This window comes from Astatotilapia calliptera, chromosome 23 (genome assembly GCF_964374335.1).
Source record: "Astatotilapia calliptera chromosome 23, fAstCal68.1, whole genome shotgun sequence".
Lineage (NCBI taxonomy): Eukaryota > Metazoa > Chordata > Actinopteri > Cichliformes > Cichlidae > Astatotilapia > Astatotilapia calliptera.
In genome coordinates this window covers 21,702,523-21,714,566 of record NC_137443.1, presented here as the reverse complement: position 1 = coordinate 21,714,566, position 12,044 = coordinate 21,702,523, and the positions used below count along the sequence as shown (strand labels likewise).

The window sequence follows — 12,044 nt, the reverse complement described above, 5'->3', positions numbered from 1 at the left end:
GGATGTTTGAAATTGCTACATGATGATGTGTTTCCCTCTTTATGCACTGAAGCTGGCACGTTCCCTGAGTTTTTCCAGCAAGATGGTGCACCACCACATTATGGGTGCCAGGTCCGAGCATTCCTAGATGAACAGTTTCCTGGAAAGTGGATTGGTCATGTCATGGGCCAGTTGAATGGCCCCCAAGATCTCCCGATCTGACCCCCTTAGACTTTTATCTTTGGGGTCATCTGAAGGCAATTGTCTATGGTGTGAAGATACGAGATGTGCAGCACCTGAAACTATGGATACTGGATGCCTGTGCTGGCATTTCTCCTGCGGTGTTGCTATCAGTGTGTGAAGAGTGGGAGAAGAGGGTTGCATTGACAATCCAACACAATGGGCAGCACATTAACCACTAACCCTCCTATGCAGGGAAAGACACATACACCGGTGGCGAGGCGGCCGCCGATCGACCGGTGGTGGCTAACGTGGAGCTCAATCGTGGATAAGGGAAACCGAAGGCAGGAGAAGCAGGCTGCTGCTCCTCCGAGCGTGAGGTGAACTGAATTTCAGGTAAGAAGTTATGAACTGCACTCTATTTGGGTCAGATATAAACCGAGTTTAGGTGTAGTTTATTTTCGTTGTGCTGACAGTTACAATAACTCGTTCTGCGTGCTAGCTAGCACGACAGCTGTGTGCACCTAAGTTACTGATGTTGAACTTTATGACAGCCTCCCCTGTCATTCTCTCGCCTGTTGAAACTTCAATCATGAAACTGATCAATGATCGGCTTTTCTCTCGTTTGTTCATTGCGCTAAACAACAGCAGCACGGTTAAGCTTGATCAGCTGTTGTTAGAATTCATTTAATTTTAATTTCTAGTATCAGCTGATGTTTGCTGGAGCCACAGCTGTAAAAAAGGGCTGGTCGAAACCAGGAGATGTCCTTACTGAATCATCAGAGCTGAACTGGTGATGGAGAAACAGGTTTACCTTTTAGGTGACATGAATGAGTTGAAGGAAAGTTATCAACTGTTTCTGAGAGACAAATAACACCAAGCTCCTTTTTTTGTGTAGCTGACAGCTGGTAACTGTGCAGGGGCGGATCTAGCAAAGCTTTTGCCAGGGGGCCAGGTAGGGCATTAACAGGGAGAGGGGGACACAAAGATATACTTTTCTTTCTTGCTCTCATATAAAATATTTACCTTTTATTAAATAGTTATCTGAATCTTACAACCAAAGTTTGTATAATAATACACAAGATTGGCTGTAGACCATTGTTAATCATTCAGAACACTGTGTAAAAATAACAAAAAACAAAAAGTGAATGCAAAAGTGCATAAATATTTATTTTACGTGTTTGATGTGTGTGGCAGGGCGTGGTCTGCAGTGCCGCTGCAGGGGAGGTGGACCCACGGGCGTAAAGTCTGTGCTCTCTCGGCTGGTTTTTTTTTGGTGTGTGTTGGGCTGTGAGTTGAAAAGCTACAGCCGGCTGTGTGGGTACACCAACCATGTGTGAAAAGTGGTCCATAACGTAATGCTTCAAAGCGTGTTCATGCAAACATTGTTGGGTCTGCCGTGGTACAATGGGACTTCTGCTCATGAACCTCTGTGCACAGCGTCTGCAAATCGGGGCTGTACGAAGTCACCTCATCTTTACACAAAACTGTAAGCTGTCATCTGTGAGGCGCGAGCGGTGTTTGTTTTTACCATAGTTCATGGTGGAGAATGGCTGCTCTGCTGACTTTTGCTCTCTGTAGCCGTATGAATGGCAAACTACACTGATTAGCAGCAGCATAGGCAGACTTAAAAATTTTTCTGAAATTTTCGCTTTCTAGTATTTATTTAATATTTCTTTATGTTATAAAAATGACTTTGAATCCTGATAAAAATTCAAAATCATGGGTTAAAAATGAAAACAAGAGAACTAAGAATGTATTAATATTTGTTGCCAGAAAAACAGAAACTGTATATGTGCAACCAAAGTGCCGTTTTAATTCAGATGAAAAAAAAGGGATTTATTCATTCATTGTCCATTCAGGATCTTAAAAATGTGATAATAATAATGAAATAATACAAATAATGTAATAATAAGAATGATGTAATAATAATTAATGTAAATCTAAATAATATTGTCCTTCAGAGAAATAGTTTGTAGTCCTGAAGATGGAGAAGTTTACTCCCGCAGAGCGACTGGGACTGTCTGTGGTCATGATGGTTGAACCTCCAACGACTTTCCCAGCTTAGCCTCAGAGTGCTGCTGCTACTGTAGCAGCCACTCTTCTCCTCTGTACTCGTCAGGACTTGCATTGTCACATCTGGGGAACCCAGGCCCTGCTGGAGAGGAGAGCCTAGTCTGGATGCTGACCTGCTGCCTGTAATTATTAGCCTTTTTCAGGCTCTTGTTACGTTCTGGTCCCGGCAAGTAAATAAACGTAACAAATAGTTTGCCCCACTCACTTCCCACCCACGCACAAACCCCAATAACGACACCTTTTTCAAGTATTTAAGCAGCCATTTATTTTCATCGGCAGTGAGCAATGCCAAAACAATAAACAAAACTCCCTATAAAACAATCCCTACTCTTCCCTACACCAAAATAAAAAGAAGCCAAAACAAAAGACAAGTCACTTAACTAACTATCTAATGAAAAACAGGAGAAAACTTGTTCAACAAAAGAAAACGGCTTCTCACGGCTACTAGGCTGCGACAATGAAAGTTATACAGCAAAGGAACAAAAAGTGACCGCCACTTGTTAACTTATTTACAATTATTTACATGGCAAGGCTAGAGGTACACGTGAATACTCCAGCCTGCACTACAATGACACAACACACAACTCCCTGCTCATGGCAAAAAAAACACACGCGGTTCTCAATGGATGAGGGGATGGCACGGCGGGTGCCCCTTGGAGACCATCTGGGCGGGCTACCGGAAGACGGAAAACTGTGAGCAGGAACCGAAAACACCACTTTGTGTGTCAACACAAACTCATCAGCCCGTATAGCAGCAGCGGCGAGAGTCGTAACCTTCTGTTCATTTAAGTAGGTTACCACAGTGTCTGGTAGTTGGTTTTTAAACTCTTCCAACGTCACCAACTCACCCAGGTCATTCAAGGTTTTTACTGCTGTAGCATGACACCACTTATCAAACAGAGTTTTCTTTTCTCTGGCAAACTCCACATAGGTCTGGTTGGCGGATTTTTTCCCATCCCTAAATCTCTGCCTGTAAGCCTCTGGCACAAGCTTGTAAGCACGCAGGACAGCAGCCTTCACCATATCATAGTCAAAACTGTCCTCCAGAGAAAGAGCGGTGCACACCTCTTGAGCTTTCCCCACCAATCTACATTGGAGTAGAAGAGACCACACATCTTTTGGCCAGTGCAGCGCACCTGCGATACGCTCAAACACTGTGAAATACGAATCCACCTCAGTTTCCCGAAACGCCGGCACCATTTTGATGTGTTTACTCGCATCAAAGCCACCACCTGGCATCAAGGCCGGTGGCTGCGGAGATGGCGACTGCGGGGATAATGACTCCGGGGAGGGTGCCTGCGGGGATGGTGACTGGATGGTGAGCCCTGATCCTCAAGTGCATAGCTTCCACCTCCAACTGCTGTTTCTTTAGCTCCACCTCCTTAATGCGCAGCGTTACCCGCAGCTCCTCCGCAGAAGGGCTAGGTGGAGAAGGGAGATTTTTCAGTGGGGCAAAAACACCAGCAACAGACACACACACAGCCTGCACTACAATGACACAACACACAACTGACCGAGTCAACGGGGTTCCAAAAAGCACTCCCAGGTGACTGTCATCCGGACGTTAAGTACTGGAGGTGGTCCATCAATTATCCAGTCCGAAGATATGTAGAGACTCCACCCAGATACCTAGCAGCCACGCCCAGGTGTCCACCTCCTAGGAGAGAAAAAAGGGAAAATACCGCCAGCCATCCTCCGGTGGGAGGCACAACACCAACAAACACATCACTGGGTCATAACAGTTTCCCCCACCCAAAAAAAATCAAACATCCAACCCCACACAAAGATGTTTGATTTACGACCTAGAGAGGGCATCAATTCAATTCAATTCAATTCAATTTTATTTATATAGCGCCAAATCACAACAAAAGTCGCCTCAAGGCGCTTCATAGATACAGAGAAAAACCCAACAATCATATGACCCCCTATGAGCAAGCACTTTGGCGACAGTGGGAAGGAAAAACTCCCTTTTAACAGGAAGAAACCTCCGGCAGAACCAGGCTCAGGGAGGGGCGGCCATCTGCTGCGACCGGTTGGGGTGAGAGAAGGAAGACAGGATAAAGACATGCTGTGGAAGAGAGACAGAGGTTAATAACAGATATGATTCAATGCAGAGAGGTCTATTAATACATAGTGAGTGAGAAAGGTGACTGGAAAGGAAAAACTCAATGCATCATGGGAATCCCCCGGCAGCCTACATCTATTGCAGCATAACAAAGGGAGGATTCAGGGTCACCTGGTCCAGCCCTAACTATATGCTTTAGAAAAAAGGAAAGTTTTAAGCCTAATCTTAAAAGTAGAGATAGTGTCTGTCTCCCGAATCCAAACTGGAAGCTGGTTCCACAGAAGAGGGGCCTGAAAACTGAAGGCTCTGCCTCCCATTCTACTTTTAAATACTCTAGGAACAACAAGTAGGCCTGCAGAGCGAGAGCGGAGCGCTCTAATAGGGTGATATGGTACTACAAGGTCATTAAGATAAGATGGGGCCTGATTATTTAAGACCTTGTATGTGAGGAGCAGGATTTTGAATTCAATTCTGGATTTAACAGGAAGCCAATGAAGGGAAGCCAAAACAGGAGAAATATGCTCTCTCTTTCTAGTCCCTGTCAGGACTCTTGCTGCAGCATTTTGGATTAGCTGAAGGCTTTTCAGTGAGTTTTTTGGACATCCTGATAATAATGAATTACAGTAGTCCAGCCTGGAAGTAATAAATGCATGAACTAGTTTTTCAGCGTCACTCTGAGACAGGATATTTCTAATTTTAGAGATGTTGCGCAAATGGAAGAAAGCAGTCTTACATATTTGTTTAATATGTGCGTTGAAGGACATGTCCTGGTCAAAAATGACTCCAAGGTTCCTCACAGCGTTACTGGAGGCCAAGGTAATGCCATCCAGAGTAAGAATCTGATTAGATACCATATTTCTAAGATTTTCAGGGCTGAGTACAATAACCTCAGTTTTATCTGAATTAAGAAGCAGAAAGTTAGCGGCCATCCAGGTCTTTATGTCTTTAAGACATTCCTGCAGTTTAACTAATTGGTGTGTGTTATCTGGCTTCATGGACAGATAGAGCTGGGTGTCAACTGCATAGCAGTGAAAAAGTATGCTATGTCTTCTAATGATGCTGCCTAAGGGAAGCATGTATAATGTAAACAGAATTGGTCCTAGCACTGAACCCTGTGGAACTCCATAATTAACCTCAGTGTGTGAAGAGGACTCTCCATTTACATGCACGAATTGGAGTCTATTAGATAGATATGATACAAACCACTGCAGTGCAGTACCTGTAATACCTACAGCATGTTCTAATCGCTCTAATAGGATATTATGATCAACAGTATCGAACGCTGCACTGAGGTCTAGCAGGACAAGCACAGAGATGAGTCCACTGTCAGAGGCCATAAGAAGATCATTTGTAACCTTCACTAAAGCTGTTTCTGTGCTGTGATGAGCTCTGAAACCTGACTGAAACTCTTCAAATAAGCCATTTCTCTGCAGATGATCAGTTAGCTGTTTGACAACTACTCTTTCAAGGATTTTTGATATGAAAGGAAGGTTGGAGATTGGCCTATAATTAGCTAAGACTGCTGGGTCTAGAGATGGCTTTTTGAGTAAAGGTTTAACTACAGCCAGCTTGAAGGCCTGTGGTACATAGCCGATTATTAGAGATAGGTTGATCATATTTAAGATCGAAGAATTAATTAATGGCAGGACTTCTTTGAGCAGTTTTGTAGGAATGGGGTCTAAAAGACACGTTGATGGTTTGGAGGAAGTAATTATTGAAGTTAACTCAGAAAGATCAATTGGAGAAAAAGAGTCTAACTTAATATCAATGGTACTAAGAGTAGCTGTAGATAATATTACATCTGTGGGATGATTATTGGTAATTTTTTCTCTAATGATAAAAATTTTATTTGTGAAGAAGTTCATGAAGTCATTACTAGTTAACGTTAAAGGGATGGTTGGCTCAAAAGAGCTCTGACTTTTTGTCAGCCTGGCTACAGTGCTGAAGAGAAACCTAGGGTTGTTCTTATTTTCTTCAATCAGTGATGAATAGTAAGATGTTCTGGCTTTGCGGAGGGCTTTCTTATAAAGCAGCAAACTATTTCTCCAGGCTAAATGATGATCCTCTAGATTTGTGACACGCCATTTCCTCTCCAGCATACGAGTCATCTGCTTTAGGGTACGTGTTTCAGAATTATACCACGGAGTCAGGTACTTCTGATTTGAGGCCTTAGTTTTCACAGGAGCTACAGTATCCAGAGTCGTACGTAGTGAGGAGGTGAAATTATTAACAAGATAATCGACCTCTGTTGGGGTAGCGTTCAGATAGCTACTCTGCTCTGTGTTGGTACAGGGCATTGAAGATGATAACAGTGGGTGGATTATATTCTTAAACTTAGTTACAGTGCTTTCAGAAAGACATCTACTTTGATAAAGTCTACTCTTCACCGCTGTGTAATCAATTATTGTAAAAGTAAATGTTATCAGGAAATGATCAGACAGCAGAGGGTTTTCAGGAAACACTGTTAAATGTTCAGTTTCTATGCCATATGTTAGAACAAGATCTAGAGTGTGATTAAAGTGGTGGGTGGGTTCTTTTACATTTTGAGAGAAACCAATTGAGTCTAATAACAGATTAAATGCCATGTTGAGGCTGTCATTTTTAGCATCTACATGGATGTTAAAATCACCCACAATAATTATTTTATCTGAGCTCAGAACTAAATTAGATATAAAGTCTGAGAAATCAGACAGAAACTCTGTGTAAGGCCCAGGTGGACGCTAGATGATAACAAGTAAGACTGGTTTCTGAGTTTCACAGCTGGGGTGGACGAGGCTAAGCATCAGGCTTTCAAATGAATTAAAAGTCTGTCTTGGTCTTTCATTAATTAATAGGCTGGTGTGAAAAATTGCTGCCACACCGCCCCCTCGGCCTGTGCTTCGAGATTTCTGGTAGTTAGAATGGCTCGGGGGTGTTGATTCATTTAAACTAACATAATCATCCTGCTGCAACCAGGTTTCTGTAAGGCAGAGTAAATCAATTTGTTGATCAATTATTAAGTCATGTACTAACAGAGACTTGGAGGAGAGAGACCTAATATTTAATAATCCACATTTCACTGTTTTACTCTTTGGTTCAGATGTGGATACTGTATTGTTCTTTCTTTGTGATTGTTTATGTTTAAGTTGTTTGTTGCTGGTTTTTAGTTTGTTTTTTGTCTTTTTGGAAGCTGACACAGTCTCTATGGAGATGGGTTTTTGGGGGGGTAGCAGGAGGAGAGAAGCTGCAGAGAAGCGTGTAAGACTGCAACTCTGCTTCCTGGTCCCAACTCTGGATAGTCATCAGCCATAACATTCTCTAAGCTCTTATATATCGGATCTCAATGTTGAAATCCTGTAGGAGTAAGGACCAACGCATGAGGCGCTGGTTGCTGTTTTAGAAATTTTCTAGAAAAGAAACAGACTGGGTGGTCAATGCCATTTCCATCCTCCTGCACGAGCACTGCACCCGCCCCCAAAACACTGGCGTCCACCTCTGAATCCTTGGCCCCTCAGGAACCGCCCAGGGACACCAAAAGTCTCCAGATTGCACTTTCGCTCCTCTGCCCACGTCAGTCTGAGCCCATTATCAGATGAGATGTTGTCAAAGAAAGACTTTGCTTTGTCATAGTAGCACTTTGGACCAAAATGATCCTCCCCCGAACTCAGCTGCAACCCCACCTTTTCTCTTCCCTCAGAATTCCCATCTTTTAGATTCAGCCCCTCCTGTAACTTCTTCTCAAGCGCCTCCTTAATGAATTGCGCGTTGGAGGAATCAAAATCAAAGTCTGTGTCAAATTTAAGGGGTGGGAGATGGAGCATTAGCCACCATCAGCTGGCCTCTTCTGCGGTTCCTGTGCCGTCGAGGTCCTTGTCTTTTTCTAGCAGGTGGCCTGGTTTCAGCATTTTGCTGCTGACTGTCCTGAAAAGTGACTCTACTTGGGTCTGATTGCATGGTGGCTTCAGTGACCCTTGTGGTTTGAATATTTGTTCTTCTCGTCCCCTTGGGCTGCCTCCTATTCTGCTGCTGCTGTTGCTGGGATCCACTCGCACCTCTCCTCTGCCTAAATGTCTTTACACTGACGGTTTGAACAGCCTTTGATGTGGCACGATCGAAACCACTGTTATCTGTAAGTGGTATATCAACTACTTCTGGCGACGGAAAAACTGTGCCGCCAGCTAGATCGTTTCCCAAGATGATGTCAATACCTGCAACCGGTAACTGGGGTCGCACCCCAAGCTTAACCTCACCAGACAAAAACTGAGATGAAAGCTGCACCAAGTGTAAAGGAACCCGTATTACACACATCCTAACTCCCCAGGCTAACACATCCGCCCCACAACAGGATTGAGCTGAAAACGGTAAGACCCCCTCACGAATGAGCGACTGTTTCGCACCAGTGTCTCGCAAAATACTGACAGGAGTCCGCCGATCTTCTCCTATCAAGGAAACAAAGCCGTTTGACACAAACGGCTTAAACTCCTTATCTACTTTATCATTTTCGGGTGCCATCACCTCCCCCCAGGTAGGAGAGTTTGTCTGTAGAAGGATTATTGGGGAAGGAGATGTACCCTCCCTGGTCATTTCTTTTCTCTTCAGAGCAGGGCAAACCGCAATAAGGTGTAAGGCAGAAACACCAGCAACAGCCCCCAGCTCAACCTCCCCCGCAGGACCCGGCTCACCAAACAACCCCTTGTCCGTCAACTGGACACACAGGAACTCCCTAAGCTCTTTCTTCTTCGCAGGACGCCTGTCTTTTTCAGGCTCTTCTCCACAGGACGCCTGTCTTTTTCAGGCTCTTCTCCACAGGACGCCTGTCTTTTTCAGGGACAATCTTCACCCACAAATTCATAAAGTCCTTGTGAAGGGTCAGTTTCTCAATGATTGTTCGCCCATGGTACCTGTGGAAGATTACAGTTGTCATTAATTTTCATTAATTGTGTAAACTCACAGAAAATAAAACATTGATGCACTTCAAACCCATTTAAAAGTACCCACCTGGCTTCAGGTGCAGCATCCCCTGCCATTCTAGAGGCAGCAATTAGAAATCTTTCAGTGAAGGTTCCTGTTTTCAGGGTGACGGCTGCTCCAAGTTTGTCAGCCAGCTGGTGCAGGTGTTGAGCCGTGCTATTCCTCACTGCAACACAGCGATGGCTGAGCAAGGACAATATTAGACACACAACTCAGTGAACATGATCTCTCTTTCATGTCTTCTAATAAAATCACTACAGCTTCTTCTCTCCTCTTACGTCAGTCCTGTGTTAAACAGAGCGCTCAGAATCCATCCATGGCTGCAATTTTCCACCATGGCATCAAGCGCCAGATTGACCTCCTGATGTAGAAAGCTGTTGTTGGTCATTGCAAGCTTCAGCAATAGAGCTCGGCCTGTTGTTTCAACTTCTGGGTCCATTGTTCTCTGGAGCTGAATGTAGAGGTCATTGATGGCATGTATGGCCTCAAAGGCTATTGCTGAGCGTTGGTTTTTCACCTAAAATGTGAGTGAAAATCATCAGTTGAGGCTGTAGTATGCACTTGAAGGGAAACTAGCTGCATGAAACACATATAAGAAACATAAAGTGTGCAATACCTCCTCAATGAGGACCAGACACACTTCATGTAGTTTAGTCTTCAGGATGTCCGAGTGGTGCTTTGCCAGAGACTGAATAGTTTGCAACCCCTGTCTTTATTTCTTTATTTACACAACACAACATTGAACACGACTTCAGGAACACCACAAATAACACAGCCACATTATGCAGCACTGTTTCTGTGCAGTATTTAATGTCTCCTTACTACGTTTCTTACCAGTCGTCTGAAGACAGCAGACTAAAGCTGTGGGACAGGCTCTCTACAGGTGTAGCTACAGGCGGGAGTTTGACCCTGCTCTCTCTTGGATTATTCTGACTGCACTGACTGTCTGCTTTCTTGTCTGATAATCAACGAGGTTAGTAAAAAGAAACTGTCATTTCTTCTAATTCGAAGCATGATGCAGTGATTAATTGTTCATTAAAATCTTTTTAAAAAATCTCTTAATTTAAAGTTTGATTATTCAGCATCTTCTACAGTTACTGAGGAAAACCACTTACCGTCTATAGGGACGACTTTTGCACGGCGCAGCAGCGTCCCAGGCCGAGGTCCTCGTTTTTGCGGTATGGGAGGGAACTGTTGGAGGTTTTGGAGTCAAAGGCTTTACTGCAGTAAATGTTTTGGTTGGTACTGTGTGTCCAGGTGAGGTTACAATCCCATCCTGGAAATGCTGCAGTTTTTCCAAAATAGGCCCAAATTTGTCTTTTGCTGTCAAGACTCTTATTCCACGAATGACCTTCGTGTCTGTTTAGACAAAAAAATAACTAAATAACTACAAATTGACATCTTACAAAAACAACAATAAACATTTTTCTTCCTGATTTTTTTTTCTTCAAAAAAGCATATAAAATGAATGGACAGCAAGAATGTGTAATTTAGCATTAAAATAGATAATCTACAGTGTCAAATTTTAAAATCTAAACTAACTGATTAACAGCAGGTGTAACCACTAAAGAAAAGCATCACCTTTGAACCGACCTGCTCCTGAATGTTTAGCAGAGAAAACAGGCAATTGCGATGGACAAGCTGCTCGAGGAGGTGGAGGAACTGGAGTGAGCGGTGTCATCTCAACAGGACTAACAATGAAAGGAATGGCCCTCAGATCACTTGGTGTGTGTGTGTCTGCAGAGCTGAGGCTACTCAGACTTCTTTCAGGGTCCTCCTGATTCCAAAAGGGGTCATCCAAACAGTTCCAGCTTCTCTGGACTCTCTCTGGAGAGCCTGCGCATTGCTCAGGTAAAGGTGGGAGTTGCACAGCATAATCTCTGGGTCTCTGTGCGATATGCAATGTGTCTGCCTGTTGAAAGAACACATTTGTCTTACTGCTCTGAGCTTTGTGAAAGTCCAGGATCCTGGACTCTGTGGTGAAGCGCTGACAGTTGCTCTGTCTACAGTGACTTACACAAAAATTACACTGTGCAAAGCAGCAAAATATAACACATCTCTCAGAAACATTTACATTTGATCAGCAGAGAAGTCAAGAATGAGTATGTTTAGTTACTTACATCTCCACCTGTGCGTCCCCTTGTCCGTCAACTGGACACACAGGAACTCCCTAAGCTCTTTCTTCTTCGCAGGACGCCTGTCTTTTTCAGGCTCTTCTCCACAGGACGCCTGTCTTTTTCAGGCTCTTCTCCACAGGACGCCTGTCTTTTTCAGGCTCTTCTCCACAGGACGCCTGTCTTTTTCAGGCTCTTCTCCACAGGACGCCTGTCTTTTTCAGGGACAATCTTCACCCACAAATTCATAAAGTCCTTGTGAAGGGTCAGTTTCTCAATGATTGTTCGCCCATGGTACCTGTGGAAGATTACAGTTGTCATTAATTTTCATTAATTGTGTAAACTCACAGAAAATAAAACATTGATGCACTTCAAACCCATTTAAAAGTACCCACCTGGCTTCAGGTGCAGCATCCCCTGCCATTCTAGAGGCAGCAATTAGAAATCTTTCAGTGAAGGTTCCTGTTTTCAGGGTGACGGCTGCTCCAAGTTTGTCAGCCAGCTGGTGCAGGTGTTGAGCCGTGCTATTCCTCACTGCAACACAGCGATGGCTGAGCAAGGACAATATTAGACACACAACTCAGTGAACATGATCTCTCTTTCATGTCTTCTAATAAAATCACTACAGCTTCTTCTCTCCTCTTACGTCAGTCCTGTGTTAAACAGAGCGCTCAGAATCT

General features: G+C 43.8%; 1 pseudogene across 1 annotated transcript; it reads right to left on the bottom strand.

Annotated features, from left to right (window-relative positions):
- Window positions 1-7,439: 7,439 nt before the first annotated feature.
- Window positions 7,440-9,582, bottom strand: LOC113016636 (uncharacterized; annotated as a pseudogene). Its single transcript, XR_013905230.1, has 3 exons — window positions 9,529-9,582; window positions 9,278-9,433; window positions 7,440-9,180 (listed from the first exon to the last, which is right to left on the bottom strand). The product of XR_013905230.1 is annotated as an uncharacterized LOC113016636 (transcript).
- Between the last annotated feature and the right edge of the window lie 2,462 nt (window positions 9,583-12,044).